The sequence below is a fragment of the Macaca fascicularis genome, chromosome 2, assembly GCF_037993035.2.
Source record: "Macaca fascicularis isolate 582-1 chromosome 2, T2T-MFA8v1.1".
NCBI lineage: Eukaryota > Metazoa > Chordata > Mammalia > Primates > Cercopithecidae > Macaca > Macaca fascicularis.
Genome location: NC_088376.1, coordinates 10,132,335 through 10,153,861, shown reverse-complemented (window position 1 = coordinate 10,153,861; position 21,527 = coordinate 10,132,335). Strand labels below are relative to the sequence as shown.

The 21,527-nt window shown below is 38.3% G+C and overlaps 1 protein-coding gene across 26 annotated transcripts in view; it reads left to right on the top strand.

Annotated features, from left to right (window-relative positions):
* The window catches only part of LPP (LIM domain containing preferred translocation partner in lipoma), a 724,989-nt gene that overhangs the window by 221,379 nt on the left and 482,083 nt on the right, over positions 1–21,527 (top strand). The window lies entirely within an intron of this gene.

The window sequence follows — 21,527 nt, the reverse complement described above, 5'->3', positions numbered from 1 at the left end:
AAGTGATCCGCCCACCTTGGCCTCCCAAAGTGCTGGGATTACAAACGTGAACCACTACGCCTGGCCAGTTGTGGGAATTTTATAAGGGTTTTTTTTCCCCCTCTGGCCCAGTTTGTGGGGAGAGGTGTGTTTCCCCAAGGATGTGGAGTTAGCCTGTTGACGGAGGCATGGGAGAGTGGGCTTAGACAGAGATGCCTCTCATATAACATAGAAAGCCTTCCGTGCCCAACCCAAGTGTTGTAGAAGTTGAAAGGGGAAAAGACTTTCAAAATTGGCTTGACAGAACAGCTCCTCTCAGTGTCTTCTTTTTTGTCCCCCTCTATAAATGGTAGGTTTTCGTAGTATCATGACGCTTTTTAGCAATTATAAATTAATATAAGATAAATTTATGTTTTTCCTTACTACATAGATTTGTTAAAATAATTCACTCTATTTCATATGTACACACAAGCTCCTTGAATCCAATTAGTAAGAAAAACACTTCATGTCACTGTTAAATAACATGAAAATAAACAACTGGTTAAAAAACAAACCCCAAATACAAAGCCTTGAGCTTCCTGCTTGAATCTGAATCTGGGAGTGTCTTGTTGTAAGAAATGTTTTCAGACCTATCATTTTCATTCCAGGAGGATTTATTTGTTTATTGAGTGCCTTTCATGTGTTAATTACTTTATTGGACTGCTGGGGGTGAGAAGAGGAAGGGTGTGGGCAGGGCTACTGCTTACAGCTGCTCAAGTTGTGCCTTGCTTGAGGGCAGGAAGGCAAGTAGGGCTGAAATCCTGCCCTCCCCACTAGCCAGGCCAAGACGAAGACCATTTTCTTTTTTTTTTTTTTTCTAATTTGCGCAGAAGAAACTAATGATTAGCAGAGATCCTGGTATGGAAACGTAAGACACAAGTTTGGTTTTGTCTGAAAGCACCCATAGTTTAGTTGGTGAGGCAGACACAAGACTAACCAAAAGTAATTATATTGCCAGCCACAATGAAATATGTTAACCAGAGATACAAATGACATTCTGAGGGGGCTTGGTTGAAGTAGTTTAACCCTGATAGGGTGGGGAGAATCAATTCTTACAACTTTGGAAGAGACTAGTTGGATGGGCAAGTTTTCTTAACGAGAGCTCTCTTGAGATATTATTTAATTAATTAACCCAATTAAAGAGTAGAATTCAGTAGTTTTTAGTATATTCATAGAGTTACATGACCATCCCCAAAATCAATTTTAGAACATGTTCTTCACCAAAAAAAAAAACCAAAACAACAACAACAACAAAAAACCCAAAACAACAAGAACAACAAAAACACACAGTGGTCATTTCTTATTTCTCTCAAACCTCTTGTGTCCAGTACTAAACAACCATGAATCTACTTGATAATCTGTGAAGCTGCCCATTCTGGACATTTTATATAAATGGAATCACACAATATGTAGTCTTTTGTTACTGTGTTTCTTTGAGTTAGCATAATCTTTTCAAGATTTATCTATGTTGCAGCATAAGTAGGCTTTTGATTGGTGAAGAATAGAAGAAAGTTTACCCCAAAATGATGCATTAGGGAGAGCTAAGAGATTAACCTTTGTAAGAAATTATAGTCTATGTTTGAAAGATTGAAAGTAGACTATTGGGTCTGCTGACCAGGGCCTGTGGGAAATGTTACAGGAATTGAAGTAAGAAATATAACTTGGGAGCAGACCATGGAGATTATGAATGCTTGGACTTTTTCTGGGATGCCGATGTTTCTGAGAGGGGAGTGATAAGGCTTGAGAAGTGTATTTTTCTCCCCCATAATAAGAAAAATTGATGAAGCTGTAAGGTCACCCAGGTTGGTAGTGGAGAACCAGGTGTGAAATCATGAACACCTCACTCCCAAGTCCTTTTCCCTCATATTCCACTGCCTCTTACTTTTTATGTTTGTTAGCTGGAGCAAGTAGCAAAAGCACAGATGATTTCTTTTTTGTTATAATTATGTTTTAAACTCCTAGAGGTATGGTGCAAAATTAAACTTGATAGATTATAGTTATAAATGTTGTCCTTTGGGCACTTGGCATGAGGCAGCGTTTTCATGGCAAACCCTACTATGTATATTTTTTATCATATTATGAGAAAGCAGGCCCTCTTCTGGGTCATTGTTTGCCTCTGCAGAACTCTGACCTGTCATTTTAGATACTGAGTCTATCCTTGTTTTGATTTCCTTTGGACTCATGGCCCTGAGTACGTCCCTTATGTTTATTTGACAGATTCCTGCCAATCAAATGGAAGACAAAGGTATCCCAAGGGTAGCTGACCTGTGTTTGCATCTCTTGTAGCCAAGAGAAATTCCTCATTGCTTGTTTCTGAGCTACTCATGTCACAGGCTTTTGCAAGAGGAAGGATTTTAGAGATTACGTGGTTCAAAGGTTATTAAATTAAGGTTTAGTGGTCCATGAACCTCCTGAAATTGTTTGCAAAATTATCTTTAATTGCGTGGAGGTGTATTTTTCTCCCCCATAAAATTCTCAGATGGATTGCATCCCTGTAAGGGGGAAGAATCATTTATCCACCAACAATATTGAACTTTTATTGAGTATTTACACTATGCCTTGTACAAGACTTGTGTTATTTCATTCAGTCTTTACAGCCCATTCTCATGGATTAGGAAACTGAATCATACAGTAGTTAAGTTGACTTGCCCAAGGTCACAGAGTTAGTAGGTGACAGAACCTAGATTCAGACCCTGGACTCTAACCCCAGAGCCTATGTCTTCATCCTTCTGCATTTTCAACCTTCATGCCTGCTTTGCACTATTCTAATTTACCTTTTATAGACTCTGGAGTTGATGGAGTCTCCTTTAATAAATGGGTAGTGGAGACCCAGAAAGAAGTGAAACATGTCTCAGATGGTCCTGTGATTAAAGACACGTAGCTGTTAACATGTGACACGAATGCAAACATGCCCAAAGTCAGATTATGAGGCTTTAACACATAATTTCTAAATTTAATTTAAAATGGTCCTTTTTGACCTTTGCTTCTGCCATTGATTTTCATCTTTTCTCTTTTCTCCTTCTTATCCCCTTCTCTTCTTTCCTCTTCTGCTCTCCTTTCTTCCTCCTTTTCCTTTCTTTCTTCAGCAAGCATTTACTGAGCATTTACCTTATTGGAATTATTGGATTAGGTGGAATTATTGGTAATTGCATATTTTCATGTTACTATAATGGACTGTCCTCCTCTTCTGTGGCCAACATCTCTGAACCCTAGAAGGTTCTCAAAGGAGTTCCCTCACATGAAATAAGGTTGGGGAAAGCAAAGAACCGGAAGCCAGTGCTTTACACTGGTACACAGGAGTAGGCACCCACTTTCTGATTCGGGGGCCTGGATTGTGTCATTCATTGAAATACGAAATAGTGAAGGAAGCTTCACTTTTACATCGGTTGGGGGTAGCATGAGAGGTGTTTGAGCTTTTCACTTTTGAGAGCTTTGCAAATGAATTGCCTTATAGTTAAAGCTGGAGATTAGAAGAAAGATCAAGACTAGGAAACTCTCTATATGCGTGTGTGTGTATATATATCATATATATGATATATATATCATATATATGATATATGATATATATATGATATATTTGAGATATATATATCATATATATGATATATATATTTGAGATATCATATATATTTGAGATATATATATCATATATGACATATATTTGAGATATATATCATATATGACATATATTTGAGATATATATCATATATGATATATATTTGAGATATATATTTATATATCATATAATATAATATATATCATATATTTATATGTGATATATATGTGATATATATTATATATATCATATATAAAAAAATATGTAAGATATATATAAATATATATATTTTTTGAAACAGAGTCTTGCTCTATTGCCCACGTTCCAGACTCAAGCTCTCCTCTCACCTCAGCCTCCAGAGTAGCTGGGACTACAGGTGTGACCCAACACACCCAGCTATTTTCTTTTTATATTTTGTAGAGACAGGGGTCTTGCTATGCTGCTCAGGCTGGTCTCCAATTCCTGAGCTCAAGTGATCCTCCTGCCTCAGCCTCCCAATGTGGTAGAATTACAGGCATAATCCATCACGCTCAGCCAGGGAATGTTTGAAGGTAGAGAAAAAAGCCCTGCTTTCTCCATTCCTTCTACAGTTTGGCACCCAGTTCATATCCCATTTGCCTAGATACTCCCTTTTAATCTTTCCTAATATAGGCCATAGACATTGGTCTCTGAATTCCTGTAAGTCTACTTTTGTCACTCAATTGTATGAATTGTGTGTTTGTACAGGTCTCCTGCATTTACTAAAGCTGGAAGGAAAAGGACACAATATAGTGGAAATCATATTTGTCTAGAGATCAGTAGACCCATGCATTGAATCTAGGCTTTGTTATTTGCTATTTGTGTAATTCATTGATTGATTTTCTTTCAGCATCAAATTCTAAGTTAATAAAATGACATTAATAACTAGGCCTACACTGTCTATCTCACAGAATTGGTGTCCAGTTTTTAACTGTGAATAATGGATGTGATAGCTGTTTAAAAAGAGCCTTTTAAAACAAAATGAATACCTTTTTCTACATTTGCATGTGTAATTATGATGTATGTTTTTTCCCACTCTCTGGGTTAACTCTAAACTCTTTTAGACACTTTTCTTTTTAACTCTCCTTCATACCTAAAACAGTGCTCTGTGTATTGACTTTTAAATGTACAGGGCTAATTATGGTTTCATTTCTTCACTTTTGTTGTTGTTGTTGTTCCTTTTATTACAGAATTTATTTTGAAGATTTATTCTGAAGATTTTTTTCCTGGAAATTAGTGGGATGTTAATGTCTCCTTAAAGAGCCCATTCTTTGACTTTCCTGGTTCCCCCTCTTATCCTCTGTGACCTGTGACTTCCTCTCACCATCTGAGGTGGATGTCTCCTGAAGTTCTTACTCTGTCCCAGCAATGATGACCTTAGTGTGTCTACTGACTCTTCAAACCCCGTAGGGACATAGGACCCACCTACCTCTTAGAAAACTAAGGCCGAGAGAGGGTTACTCCTATATTTGGTTCAAGTCAATCTGGGTCCTGGTTTATAAACAATGCCTATTCAGTGCTTTGCACTAAGGCATACTGGTGTTAAGCTTCTATTTTTGCCTTTATTATTTTTAAAGTTTTTTGGATGAAATTACTGACGTTGATCACATATTAAAAATTTATGAGGATTCTATTTTTGGGTCCTATTCTATTTAATTCTAGCTGAAATTTGCTTCTCTTTTTTATCCTGTTGTGGTACATTTGTTCCTAGACGTAATCAGGAATGACACCAGACACAGACTATATTTTGCTGGGTATTAGCGAGAAAATTTAGTATGTTTCTTTTGTCATGTTGAATGTAGACACTATGGACATGTATGATTAATTTTAATTGATTCTTATTGTTGTTATTATATTTCTCAATTTTCTCTGCTTTTTTCTTACTTCCTTAGCATGGTATGCCACAGATAGGGACACATTTTATCTAAAAGATGTATACTATATATGGATGTCTTTACAGTTTCTTCAGTACTTTTAATTACAAAAAAACTTAATAATATTAAAACAACAATTATGTAAATTTTCAAAAGAATTTCAACAAGAATGAAGAAGACCATTATTCAGAACCTCAATTTCTGAACCTCTCCTTACTTTTCCTTCTTCCTTTTCAGCCAATCCTTGCTCAACGCTGAATGTATTTTGACAATGTTTCAATTATAATATATGCAGAATAATTTACTTCTTTCACTTAACATTATTTTTAAATTTCAATGTTGCTACATATTCCAATTTACTTTGGAATTCATTATATATTATTCTTTTATTTCCACTAGATTTATACTTCAGACAGAATCTCAAGAGTGGGATGTTTGGGTCAAATAGCATTTACATTTTGGCTCTTGAAATAATTACCAGCATGTCATTTCCAAAGAGACGTTAATCATTGACACCACCAGCAGCAAATGTTCTCATTTATCAGACCACATTTGTTTTACACGTTCCTCTCCTTAGAAAGAGGTAAATGTGGTTTAGTTTGTTTAGTTCTTGCTAATAGAATACCCAATATGTTCAAAATGGTACTCCACTGTTTTAATTCTCATCATCTCTGACCATTAGAAATATTTTGTTCCGTGTGCCTTTGATGAAGTTTACGTATTGTTTTATGAAGTGTTAAGTTCGTGCCCTTGACCATTTGATCTATTGAGTTTATGCCTGCTTTCTTTATTTGGGATTCAAAATATTTATTAACTTCCTGCCTGACCTATTTGTTCCAAAAATTTTTTCCAAGTCTATTTGCCTTTTTAGTTATGGTAGTGTATGTGTGTGTGTGTGTGTGTGTGTGTGTGTAGATCTACATACATATATACACACCATATATATATATATGGTTTATAATGGGGACAGAATCACTTAGCAGATGGACAACCCTGATGATCCAGGTATTTATTAAGGGACTCAAACTATCTTCAGTTGTCTAGGTATTCAGAAGAAAAAAATTCAAAAGGCCGGGTGCAGTGGCTCATGCCTATAAGCCCAGCACTTTGGGAGGCGGGCAGATCATGAAGTCAGGAGATCGAGACCATCCTGACCAACATGGTGAAACCCCGTCTCTACTAAAAATACAAAAATTAGCTAAGCATGGTGGCACATGCCTGTAATCCCAATTACACAGGAGGCTGAGGCAGGAGAATCGCTTGAACCATGGAGTCAGAGGTTGCAGTGAGCTGAGATTGCATCACTGCACTCCAACCTGGCTACAGAGCGAGACTCTGTCTAAAAACATTTCAGAAGTCCCAGGGTCCTTTCCATGATGCATTTGTAGTGCCAGAGAGAGAGAGGCATGCCCTACATAGTACATCTTTCTGCTGTCTCCTGTATGTTTACCCTATGGGTCAAATGAGATTATATTGGAGTAATCGAAAGATACAGACCAGTACCCAGCCTTTCTTGTCAAGACTTTGCCTCTCCTTGGGATGTTCACACACACCTACCCCTGTTTTCTTTAGGGATCTACTTGCTTGCTTATTTTAGACAGTACATCCTTTATGGCCTTGCTGAAATGTAACTCCTTGATGGAATCTCCTCTTATTTTTTTCCATCCGTCCACCTCAACTGAGAACTGATTTCTTTCCCATGAATCCCTCACCTTCCCATAGTGCATTAGCTGTAGCTCCTTTATTCAACGTTTCACTTTTTACCTTGGACTGGAGATATTTATGAACTTTACAAAATCTCTTTTAAGGCAACTATTTCAGTTCTCTCTGTATTAACACAGGACTTGTTGGATGATTGAGTAAGCGTGTGGGGCGGGGAAGAGAGGGTTCAGTTGTTCCTTCCTCATGGCAGAGCTGAGAGGGGAAGGGCCCTTGCTGGTGGTGGATGGACCCTGAGGGTTTGTTGGGCTGAGTGTGGCCACACAGTGGGAAGACTTGCTGTGCTTTCTAAACTTATGTAAGTTATAGACACTATTAAAGTGTCACAAACAAATAAATAAAGATAATGAGGACTGTACTTAGGTTTCCATACTTGTGGTATGGAACGCTATCTAAAATAAAATTAGCTGCATATCTCTGCAGACTTCTCTGATTCACCCTACAAAGAAGCAAGTGTTTAATCTAATTCTGCAAATATTTGAGACTCTTTACCAAGCGTTGTGGAACATGCTTTATGACTGAAAAAGATGATAAAGGCGTAGTTTCTGCCCTAAAGAGCTGTTGTGCATCTGTTGGAGGATATAGATATTTTAACAGGAAGATTCTAACACTAGGTAGGCTGGTACTTTCCGATAAAGTCTGCATTAGGAATATGTGAGAAGAAAAGATTAACCTGAGTGGGGGCTCTCATGAAGTTGCTAGTGTACTCTTCTTTCTTTATGCATTTAACCCCAAAATTATCTCTACTGAGATGATTCTTCTTTTGTATTTCAAATTTTACTTGGCTTCTGCCTCACCCTGAGTCCTAGTCCCACCATTTTAATTGTATCATGATTTGAATAATATCACAAGGGAATGAAGAATTTATTCTTTTTTCAATAGGTGAACAAAAAAAGGTTTGAGAAATGATTGATGTGTATTTCAACATTGAGAAAACCCAAAGAATTAGGAAGAAAGTTCTCCAGCATATCAGGAAATAGGAAATGATCTCACCAATTGCTAGAAGTGGTTGCTCAGTCTCTTGGAAAGTGTACCTTCAATAGATAGCACTTAAATCATAGCATGCACATGCGGGCGCATGTACACACACACACACACACACACACACACACACACACATAATGTCTCTGCCTTATTAGCCATTTATTCATGACTGTCTTTTAGTAGATGATTTCTTTTACCTTGTTCCTTTCTAAATATTACCTCCACTGGGACCTAATTACAACCCCTCAAAATTCACATTGCATTGGAATAGATGTGAGCTCCCAATGTTATCTTTAGGCATCACAGTATATTAGAAACTAATTGTGGTTATCCATTGTGTATGCAGGTGTATAAACCTCTTTTGCCCAAATCGTTGTCAGACTGCAGTGAGAAAAGTCAAGGAAATATTTCTTACTAGCTTCTGAATGTTGTATGAATTTTTCCCCAAGAGTGATAATAATGCAAGTTGAGACTTTTTAGTTTCTAAAGTAAACATCCAAAGCCAATTTTCCCTTTCTATTAAGTGAATGTTTAACTGAGCTCTGAAATTGTGGGGAAGGACATACTTTGATGCCCACTATTCTGTTCAGTAAGCCATATTCAGAAGAGAAGTTTAATTCAAACTCCAGCCCATCAAAGCATTTTGCAGGGTTTTCAAAACAGTCATTGTCTTAGAGAGTAATTGAATATTACTATTTTCAACTGCTTATTTATAATGTACGAAGACATTATAATGACCCCAAAGTTGGTTTGCCTTTAGAAAAACAAGGATACAAAATGCTGTGTAGAAAAGAATATGCTATCTTAAGTCTAGAGACATGGGTTCTAGTCCCATTTCTGCCTGCCACTTGCTCTGTGGGCCTTAGGAAATGGCGTTTCTTATCGTTGAGTCTTATTTTCCTGCCTTTAATGACGAAGAAATTACAAACCTTATATCTGGAAGGCACTTGAGAATTTGTCCCCTCTTCTTAAACTTGTACGAGTAAAGTTACAACGTTCTATCAAGTTCAGAACATGTAGACTATAAAATTGTCACCCATAAATCTATTACCCAGATACAAGTACAGTCTATCATGATCATATTTGTGTATTCCTTTCAAGTCTTTAGCTATCAGCTTAAATTACCCATTGTGCTGTGTATCTCTTGACATACATTAAGCATTTTCCATATCACTGCATATTCTTGAATGATTACAATTTTAATAACTTTAATATTTCTTTGAGATATTGCCATATCTTAATTGTTTCATTATTTTAAAATTTTGCTATGATTAACATTTATGCATAAATATAGCTTGCTTCTTCAATAATCTTATACATGATGTCTGAGGGTTGAGATATGCAGGTCAGAGGTTACTTTTTGTTTTATTTATTTATTTATTTATTTTTTGAGACGGAATCTCGCCCTGTCACCCATGCTGGAGTGCAGTGGCGTGATCACGGATCACTGCAACCTCTGCCTCCCAGGTTCAAGCGATTCTCCTGCCCCAGCCTCCTGCGTAGCTGGGATTATAGGTGCACGCCACCACACCTGGCTAATTTTTGTATTTTTAGTAGAGACGGGGTTTCATCATGTTGATCAGGCTGGTCTTGAACTCCTGACCTTGTAATTCACCTGCCTCATCCTCCCAAAGTACTGGGATTACAGGTGTGAGCCACCCTGCCTGGCCCAGAGGTTAATATTTTTATGGTTATTTATATCTATTGATGCCTTGTCTTATGAAAGGGATTCTTTCTTTTTAGCTTTAGTAGCAATGTGTGAGTGAGTCAGTATCTCTGCTATCACGCTAGTCTGAAATATGTTGTTTTTTTGGTATTAGCATTTCTCCGGTTATTTGTAAATTTAGATATGTTTCCGCAGGCCTCATTTCCAGTTTTTTTTTTTTTAATTGCATTTGAAGATGAGTACTTTCCAATCTTTAGGATCCCATTCACAGCAAATCAAAGAGGAAATATTTTAGTGAGAATTGTGCATGTTTTATAAAAGGTTCTAGGGTGTTTTTGAGTCACATGCAGGACGGTTTGACTAAATTGAGACATGCCTTATTTCTAACTGGAAACATAGAGGTTGTTAAGTAGTTGTTTTCCCTACATTTCATGCAATCAGAGTTAGTACAACTCTCAAGTCCATTATTCTTGAATTTTCACCAAAAAATTCTAAATTGTCTTGACAATAAACAGGCAAAACAGGTAAAAGAAATTTGCAAAGTAAGCGTAATGAGCAACTGGGACCATCCTGGCCAGATGCTGAGGTGCATTTATAAGGCAACTCTGATTGAAGGAGGAGGTGGTGTTGGAATAGATGGGAGGTCACAGCAGTAACAGAACCCACCCAGACACAAGGCAGCTGCACGTGGAATTAATAGGCAATAAAAGAACCACCTTGATATGTTCCAAAAAGGAAGGTTTATTCTCATAGCATTGGGATAATTGGTCAGCGTTAATGAAAAACTTACATCATGAGTATGGATCACAGTAAACCCTGATATAAATTAGTGGTCATGTTAAAAAATAAAACTAGCAAAAGTCTTCAGACAGAGAATAAATTGGTTATATCTGTACTCACTGAAAGCAGTAACTTTTTAAGTTTATACCTGAGGTCCTCAAACTTTTTCTGTAAAGGGCCAAGTAGTAAATATTTTAGGCTTTGTGAGCCAGATGGTCTCTGTCACAGGTCCTCAACGCTTTGTGGTGCAAAAGCATCAATAGACAATATGTAATATGTCTCCTAAATAAATGAATAGAGAATATGTATGTTTATAAGAAGAATCATAATATTGTGAAGGTTAATTTCCTGACAAATCCTGTCCCACGGTGGATTTTATGAATCTTTCAATTTTTTGGTAAACTGTTTGAAAAAGTACTTCATGCCTGTTTTAATGTATATTTCCCTGATTATTATTTAAGCTGTGTGTGTGTGTGTATGTGTGCGTTTGGTATATTTGTGTGCCACTGAGGTCTGTTTTTATGTGAATTATAGGTAGGGTTAATTTATCTCACTTATTTCACCTCCCTGTCACCTGATGTCCCAATACCCTGGAGAGCTTTGTGACATCTCCACCCCAGTACAGACTAATAGGTCACCGTTTTGCTTCAGAACTAGAACTCCTCCCTTGCCTTTGTGCCCAAGGGCCTGGGACTTGACTTTTGGCTCAGTTCTTACTTGTCTGCTAACCTGGCCTCTTTGCGTTGGATTGAGGATGGAGGGCACTTTGCCTCACTCAATTCTGAGCAGTTTTGGCTGTGCTTGACCTACTGCTTAGTAAGAGACCTCCACGTTCTCTTAGAAATCTGAGGCTGGGCGCGGTGGCTCACGCCTGTAATCCCAGAACTTTGGGAGGCCAAGGTGAGCGGATCACCTGAAGTCAGTAGTTCAAGACCAGCCTGGCCAACATGGCAAAACCCCATCTCTACTAAAAATACTAAAATTAGCTGGGTGTGGTGGCAGGAGCCTATAATCCTGGCTACTCAGGAGGCTGAGGCAGGAGAATCACTTGAACCTGGGAGGAGGAGGTTGCAGTAAGCCGAGATCGTGCTTCTGCACTGTAGTCTGGGCAACAGAGTGGGACTCCGTCTCAAAAAAAAAAAAAAAAGAAAAAAAAAAAGAAATCTGAGTGAGTTGTTGCCTGAATCTTGTCTGAACCTGCCTATCCCCTTTGGGTCCTGAAATCTAACTGTGGGTGAGATCTGCCTTTGTATTTCTGTTTATCCAGGTGAGCAAACCTGGAATTTGGCCTCACTCTGTCCAGTTGTGGTCCTTCCAAGAGATAAAACTGAGAAAGTGGCGAAGTGACTCGCATAAGCCACTTTCAAATCCTTACAGGACCCACAGTATGAGATTCTGATTGTTATTATTACAGAGGTAGAAGCATCATTTTCGTGAAGCTGTGTCTCCATGTCTTTGGTGTGCCACAGTCACAGGCCTGCTCCTGCCCCTCCCTGCAATCTTTCCATTGTTGTGTGTGGTACAGGAACTGAGACAATTATGACAGAGCCGAGCTGGTTTCTCTTCTCTTTTGGACATCATTGTTTGTCACAATTCTGATCACCATTTCTTCCCCTAGATCACAAAATTGTAAAATCACTGCTATATTTACATCTTCTTTTGCTGCCTGGGCTTAAAAGTACTATTTATAGCTTTCCTTTGAAATTCCTTTATTAATAATCTTCCTTCATATGTATATCATTCTGCTGTTTACAAAATGCTGTTCCATTGAGTATTTCACTTGATCAGCACAAACACCCATGGCGTAAGTCAGGAAGGACTGTTGTCTCCATTTTACAGGTGAGGAAATTAAGGCTCAGTGAGGCTGGGAAGGCCCTGGCCTGCAGCCATTACTGGAGCGGGTGCCAGAACTGGGTTTAGACGTTTTACTAGGTCTCTCTTGCTGTTTTTCTTTCTGTCTACAAAAACTCCTTCTCGTTTATGACTTTCAAAGATTTTCTTGTCTGAGACGTAAGGAAATTAGTGGCTTTTCTTGAGAGATCTAAGCATTACTGCATTTGCCTAATATTTCTTTTACTATACCTATTGGTCTGAGTACTTTAAGAGAAGCCAGTGTCTATAGATAATCTTCCTTCTTGTCAGACATGGAGGCAGAAATTTTCCAAGAAGAGAGAGACCCTGAAGACGTCGTTTGTTCTCAGCCGTTCTTAACAAGCACTGCAACCACGATTTTGGATTTTCCTCCTCGAGGCTTTCTAGTTGTAGGCTACCACAGAATACTTGGGGGTCACGGATTCCTGTTCCCTTTTAAACTGTATCAGGCATGTGTGTTATGTGACCTTTGTGTTCTGACCTTCAGATTTAGGGAACTGAAAATTTAGGAAGTCTTGTTAGGACTTAAATCCAAGTGAATTCCCTTATGAGTACAAAGACTCATCTGTGGAGGTGTGGAATGTTGGAGAGAAAGGGACTTTCATTCATCTAGCCCCCTCAGTTAGAAAACATGGCTGGTGAGTGATAGGGCTGAGGCTAGCATGCGGAGATTAGACTAGATTCAGCTTTCTGCTGGCCTCCTCCGTATCACTCAGTACTTCTGGAGTCGTAGCATGCCTCTTGCCCCTGGACTGGGAGTTCTGAGAGGGACGGCACTGGGTGTTCTCTGTGCACAGCTCTTCTCCTAGAGGTGATCCAAGTGCTTTGCATAGGCAATCAGGATTTATTTGCACAATGAATTTGAACCTGTCTCTTGTTGATAAAGTGTCATTATTGGCCATCGGCTACTAAATTGTGAGGATCTTGAGGGAGTTTCAGTCAGGGTTCACTAGAGGAAACAAACCACTTCAGATATTTTAAGTGGAAGATACTTAATACAGGGTGTTGTATAGAAGTAATTAGAAGGACTGCACGGAGCAGGATCGAGGCTGTCTCCAGAAATGAATCGCAAAACTACACAATATTATTCCATTTTCTACAATCAAGAAAGAGGAAAATAGTGAAGCCACCATGGGAATTACTGAGTTCAGTAATACATCACAAAACTTGTGAAACAAAGATCAAAAGCCATAGTCAGAATGGTGGTAGCTGGACCCTGAGACGTAAGAGTCCAGCTACTTACTCTTTTTGTCACAGCTTCTTTTTGACAACCAACAGGCCGAAGACTCAGTATCAGAATGTGGATGCTCAAAAATCCCGTGTTTGTGTGGCCATTCTTTTAACAGAAAACAGGGCGAACAGCAGAGACATGTCATCCATCTTACTTTTGCCTTTCAGCTATCAAGCCAATTACATATATTTTTGGCAGAATTTCTTTTGCAGTCAAATCTTACCTGCAAGACAGCCTGTGCCATATGGGAAGTTTGAAGGTCAATCCACCATATCCACCATATGAAGGGTGATGGTTTTCATATTTCGAGCATGTCTTCCATAAGACTTTGTGTGTAGTAGATATTAAGTTGGAGTCAGAGTAACAATTACGTTCTATTACATCTCTACTTGTCAGTGTAGTTAATTATATAACAGAATGGACTGCAACAGTTTTACTTTAGGGAATCCCTAAGAGGGGAATTCCTATTTATCAGAAAAATGCCATAAGGAGGGAAGACCCTGAGGTGGGAGAGCATTCTAAACTGTTTTGGTTTCAAACATCTTGGAAAGTACTACACGGAGACATGCGGTATTATAACGTATCAGTGCTCACCATGTCTGGGGGGAGTTCTGTCTTAAAAAAGCTTGCCAACTTTCTATGCTGTTGCTCCCTCGCTGCACTGTTTTGACCCCACTTGCCTCCTCACCAGCCAAATACAAGTTTTGCAATGAGAATTAATGTAAAATGATTTCTTTATAATACACTAAATAGACTTATTCTTAAAAGGAAACATAGAGGTTGTTAAATAGTTGTTTTCCCTGCATTTCATGCAGTCACAGTTAGTTCAACTCACAGGTCAATTATTCTTGAATTTTAACGAAAAAATTCTACATTGTCTTGACAATAAACAGGCGAAATGGGTAAAAGGAATTTCCAAAACAAGCAGAATGAGCAACTGGGACCATCCTGGCCAGATGCTGAGGTGCATTTATAAGGCAACCCTGATTGAAAAAGGAGGTGGTGTTGGAATAGATGGGAGGCCACTGCAGTAACAAAACCCACCCAGACACAAGGCAACTGCACATGGAATTAATAGGCAATGAAAAAACCACCTTGAAATATTCCGAAATGTTGAGCCTGCACTGAATTCTTCTGACTTTTCCCTCAACTCTGTGTAACCCCTATTTAGAAACGTGAAATAATTGTTAGTAATCCCTTCCACCTTTACACTGTACCCTAGTGAATGCATTTGGATATATTTTAGACACATATATATTTTTTTGCTCCAAATTAAGAATCAGGCAACATATTGTCCTTCTAGTAGTTGTAACCAAGTATATATTATAAAATCACTGATAATCTCATGTGTGTGGGGTCAGGTGGTAAAGATATAATTGAAGTAAATACTCTGATTTATTTTTATTTTTACTTTTTTTAAGAAAAAGTGACATTTTTGCTTCAGGAAAAAGAAGCTGAGTGAATAGGTTCGTTGATAATAGTTTCTGCTAGATTTCTGCTATATCTTGCTTTTACCCTGAAGATTCATTTTAGTACCTTCTTTCCTTCTTAAGAGCACATGCTCCTAAAGCAGGGAAGCCCCCAAAGCCTCCTCTACTTCCCATTGCTAATTGCTCTGCCTTCTTATCAACCCCGGTAATGAACTCAAAAGTATGGGAGGGCTTTAGCCATATGGAACTTCTGGGAGAGGACTTGACTGTATTCAGGATTCACTTGGACTAAATGACCAAAACCTCATTATCACAGTGTTTTAAGTAGGTGATTATATGAGTTATCATCAAAACTGGGACACTTTTGCAAAGGGGCACAGTTAATAATTACACCAAAACAGCAAGTATAAATTGGAGATGTATGGTCATCCTACTTATACAGAGCCTTCAAGAACAGTGTTTGAAATGTGAATTAAAATGACTCAAACCCAGTGCTTAAGTCTCAGTATTTTCATGTGTTTAAGTTGACCTTCTCTTTTATATAATAATCACTTGCTGGGCTCTGATGATGGGATATCCTCTCTATTAGGCACTAGGAAAATATAGATAAAGAAGATACTAATTTTGTTTTTTCTTCACTCACAGTATTGTAATATTTTAGAGCAGTGGATTTCCAGTCTGGCTTATAGCATACTGGGGATCCTAGGGCAATAATGCATTTTATGCGTCACCCAAATTAAAGTATGTTCTGCCAAAGTATGATGATTTAAATGCTCCTGTAATGGTTTTATTAATTTGCCTGTTTATACTTGGGATTTTTGTTTATGATTTGGCATGAAGAAACCATTTATTTTGCTAAGGAAAAGTTTGAAAGCTACTAGTTTGGGCCTTAAAAATTTATATTTAACATTTGGTTATAGAGTTGTAAGGCTACTTTTTAAAAAGGGGAAGAACTAGACTGATTAAAGTTGAAACACATAAAGATGTAAAGTGAGTGGGAAACAAATAAATTACCTGAAATATATAAAGGTCCACTATGTATTAGAGGTTTTGTGATTCTAGAGGGCACAGGTAGGGCCAGTAAGTGGTACTTATGGGAATAGAGGCTTCAGCTGCAGAAAACTTTCTAGCAGTGGTAACTTTTCTGCTACAGAAGGGGCTGTCTTATCAGGTAATGAGCTCCTTGTCATTGGACACGTACAAGTGAACTCACAGATGGTGGGGAAGCTTCATCTTGAGCTCCACATTAGATGAAATGTCTTCATTAACAATTGCACACTTCAAGGATGTTAACTTTCTATATTGGTGAATATTGGGTCCTTTGCTACTTCCTTAAAAATATCTAAAGTGTGTGTGTGTGTGTGTGTGTGTGTGTGTGTATTTGTGTTTTATTAGAACATTAGCTAACTGAGTATATTTTTCGTGTATTTTATTTTATGTTTTTACACAGTGGTCAATAATTGATAAAAATACAGAAGCTACTACAACAGTTCTCTCATCAAGAGAAACTTAAAAGGGATAAGGTCCACTGATGTGATTCTGAAACTGATTTGAAACAGCCTGGTTCATTTTTACTCTGTTGCCATTGGTTAATGCTTAACCAGATTTTGTCTCTGTTTCAAAATCTGGAAATAAAAGTGGAACAATTTCCACAATGACTTGAAAAAAAGGTCCCCAGTTGAAAATGCTTCCAACTGGTTTGCTATTAAATGTGAAGTTACAAAACTAGCCTCTCCTACATAATTTAAACTAGTGAGAAGCTTGCCTATTTTTCATACCATTTCAAATACTGAGAAATAATTTCTCTAGGCTCTTGGAGTTAAATAAAAATTATATTTCAGAGTATATAATGCATGAGGTTGGATTTCTTTGTTTTCTAAAACTGTATCTCATGGTCCTTGAAGGTTGATAATTTATGTCTCTGGTACCACTTTATTTTTCTATCATTTATGGATTAAAATTTTTAAATTTAGCAATATACTTATATTTTGCTTTAGAATAAAGTTGATTTTTAAACACTTGTTTAGAGACAGGGCCTCATTCTATTGCCCAGGCTGGAGTGCAGTGGTATGGTCATGGCTCACTGTAACCTTGAACCCCTGGTCTCAAGTGATCCTTCCACCTCAGCCTCCTGAGTGGCTAGGATTAGAAAGGCGAGCCACCATTCCCAGCTAATTTTTTAAAGAAATTATTATTATTTTTTTCCCAGAGACACATCTTGTTATGTTGCCCAGGCTGATCTCGAACTCCAGGCCTCGAGCAATCCACGGTCTCCTCCCAAAGTGCTGGGATTATATGTGTGAGCCACTGCTCCCAGCTGAGCTTTTTCTTAATAGATATTTAAGATGATATGTAATTAGAGAATCAGAGATTAAACTGGAAACTTTAATTTAGAATAACAATAAAATATTAATTCAATAATATTAGTTTAAATTATAGGCCAGGTGTGATGATTTTAAACTCAGCACTTTGAGAGGCTTAGGTGAGAGGACCGCTTGAGCCCAGGAGTTCGAGACTAGCCTGGGCAACATAGTGAGACCTTGTCTTCACAAAAAAATTAAAAAATATGCCAGACGTTGTGGCATACCTACAGTCCCGGCTACTTTAGAGAGGCTCAGGTGGGAGAAATACTTGAGTCTAGGAGTTGCAGGCTTCAGTGAGCCATGATGGTGCCACTGCACTACAGCTTGGGCAACAGAGTGAGACCCTGTCTCTAAATAATAATAATGATAATAATAATAAAAATAAATAAATTATAATGTCCAAACTCAATTCAAAAGCTCTAAGCTAATTTATAGTAGTTCTGATATAGGATACAAACAACACGGTTGACAGTTTTGTGAACAATATGATGTTCAAAAGGCTGAAGTATAATTGGTAACTCCCCATCTTGTTGCTATGATTACTCTTAGCAGATTATGTGGCCTGAATAAACATTGCTTCACAGCCACAAGCAATGTTATCAGATGTAAATATGTCTTAGCATTCATCAATAGTAGACTCATATTCGTTGAACAAAAAAATTAAGAATTTCTACTTTTTTAAGTTATAACTAAAATTGCTTTTAAAATCTTCCTCATTTTATTGACATATCAAAATAAATATTCAATAACAGAAAAATACAAATAAAATCATTAAAAAATTAAGATAATTAGAATATCCTGAAGTGGTAGCAAAATTTCATGGCCTCAGTGATGAGCATGACAGACTTGTAAATGGATATCTAAAATGGAGTGTTTACATGTTTTATTACAAGTTTGAACAAGCTGTCAGGGCAACATAGCTAAGTGAGCAGCAGTTAACTTGCAGATTTACACAGTTATTGGTAGGTTTAGAAATAGAAGATGCTAGATAACCGTTAAAGAGATTGCTAGGTCTCCTTAGAGATCATATTGGTGATTTTTCCTATCGTCACTTTTTCCTCCTGGGTGAGCGGCAAAATCTTTATGAATTAGGCACTTAGCATCTCACCTTTACAAATCCAGATTTCCATTTTTAGAAGTAGATTTACTGAACTCAAAGAGGTGCAGGCTATGGTTGCATGTTTTCTCTTGGCCTTGGACAGAAAAGCAGTCTGTTAGAATCAAGGACTAAGAAGAAACCTGCCAAACAGCCCATTTTTTGCCAGCACAGCACAGTCCACAGACTAGCGATAACATTATGGGTCATAAGAAGTTGTGGGAGGAGATTTTGAAGATCATCATTGATTGCTTATTATTTTAGATCTGCAGGAACTGAGGTCCAGAGAAAATTCACATTTTCTTGGTTACTTTGCCACGTGGAACCATTCTTATCAAATGTGACCTGGAATGCAAGGTTGGGGCCATTTTTCTTCTGTGCTAATTTTCAGTGTCACGGTTGTGAACTTTCTTGGCAGAGAAATTGTTTACTTCTATGCTCTATTCCATTGCCTTTTACCTACCCCATCTAGTTATAATCTAGCAATCAATAGAGTTACGAGCTTGTTTAATCAAACTTTCCCCCTGCAGATGCTCTTTGGAGGTAGAACGTTTGGGTTTAAACCCAGCCTGTGGTATGTTCTAGCTGCTCTATTACATTGGATAAGTCTCTTCAGCTTCTCCAAATCTCGGTATTTGAATACTCAAATTAGAAGAGGTAAATTAGTTCCTAAGATTTCTCCTAGTTGGGACTCTCTGTGACCTTTTAGCTCTTAAGTAGTCTGTCCTGACTATTGTCAACCATGTCTGTTTTTTCCCTTGACTGATAGAAACTGTGGCAAACAAAAGGCCACTTAGTCAGTATTTGTTCCATCCTTAACCTTCTCTCCTGAGAGTCCTGATCTTTCAGTGCTATTGTTTCCCTGTCAGGGTTGATTGTTTCCTTTTCGAGTGCCATTCTGAATCTGAAGTGAAAGTGCAGTGTGGAGGAATGTCAGTGTTCTGTCTCACTTTTTCTTTTTTTTTTTTTGAGATGGAGTCTCACCCTGTCTCCTAGGCTAGAGTGCAGTGGCACAGTCTTGGCTCACTGCAACCTCTGCCTCCCGGGTTCAAGTGATTCTTCTGTCTCAGCCTCCCAAGTAGCTGGGACTACAGGCATGCCCCTCTCTACCCGGCTAATTTTTGTACTTGTAGTTGAGATGGGGTTTCAACGTGTTGACCATGCGGATCTTGAACTCCTGACCTCAAACGATCTGCCTGCCTTGGCCTCCCAAAGTGCTAGGATTACAGGTCTGAGCCACTGGGCCCGGCCCTGTCTAACTTCTTTATCTGAGACAATGTTTTCTTGTCTAGACCTGACGCTTCTCTCCCTTGCTGCTTCGTGGTTCTTTGGATCCTGAAATGCCGCCGAGTTTTTCTTGTCACCTGCAGCATTGCCAAGAATAAGGAGTGCATCATTAGTGTTAATTTATTTTTTCTGGTACCCTGTGCAAGGCAGATGGACATTTAATGTGTCGATCCCAACCCTACCTTCCCTCACTCTATACTCCCTGGTCTCATAGGAGTTAAAACATAGTTTTGTAAGAAACCTTAGCTCCTTGAAATTGTGGACTTGTGGGGGAATCATGGAAACATGAGAGTTAGAGGGAATGGTAGTGGATATCTAATCTTTAGTGTACAGATAGGAAGGGTCACTGAGGTTCAAAGAGGTTAAGAACTAAAGTCATAGACCCAGATAGTGACTGAGCTAGATGGAAACTACGTCCAAGTCCTCTGCATCTAAGTCTAGTGCCTTTTCCAGTTTTTCCAAATGTCTCTCAGATAGCCTATATAAAGGTTTGGCATTTCTGTAGCGTTGTTCTCTCGTTACCTCTTCTGAGCAATGCCAGCTGTCCATGCAGAGAGTGGGGCACCTAGCCAGTGCTGGGCCAAAGCTGTCTATAAGAAGAAGTTGAGTGAATACATTGACATTTTCAGACCATGGTAGATCCTGCTTTGCCCTTCCGGCTCTATCTGACCTGATGCTTCAGAAGAAGAGTGAATACATTTGCTGTTCAACTAACAATTGTGTGTAATTTTCAGCCTGCGTTATTCTTCAGTGCTGTCTTCCCACGCTTCCACCACATGCCTCAGCATATCTGCTTCTCAATTACACTGGTAGGGACTTACACCGTTTGGAAAAGGTTTGCCTAAATACTTATTTACTTGTGCATAATACATCTTGATTGATAGCTTGTTAATCTCTGAGATCAACCCAAGAATCCGTCCTTCAATGGGGAGGATAGAAGAGTCAGGGAAACAGGTGACAGAAAAAGAGAGAAAAAGAGGACTGTGCTTCCTCACTGACGAGCAAAGAGGAGAATTACAGATGATATCAAAACAAAGGGAGTTACGGATGATATAGAATCTCGTTTTACTTGGCGTTGGCTACTTGTTAAGTCAAGATCTTTCATAGACTCATAAAAGCTTGTGAGCAGAGTTGTCATTTGTACCATCTAATTCCATCACCACATTTTTCGAGAAGGACACAAGATTTCAGAGATAGTGGAAGTTACACAATGGGCTCATGGCAAAGCTAAGACTAAAAGCTGGGTCTGAATTCTGAAGATCAGGCATCTTCCCACTGAATACTGAGATGTGGACAATAATGGAGAGCCGTATAGCCCAGAGCGGGAACCACGTTGTACCAGTTTAATGGATGATTAGGAAAACGGTTTTGAAATTCCAGGAAGGTACTGACTTTTGTATAAAGAGAACGTTTAAAAAAAAACCTTCAAAGTTATAGGAGAGTGTTATTTAAATTGTAACGGCTTGTTTAAATGAAGAAAATGTTGCTAAGGGACACGAATGCTAAACGTTAGTCTGCCATCAGCTACTTCTGATGTTTAAGTCAAATAGTCCCTCAGTTCTGTGGTGTTAATGTATGTCTCTTTTCTAATACCATTCATTTATTTAGTGCACACTGACCAAGTGCTAGGCCT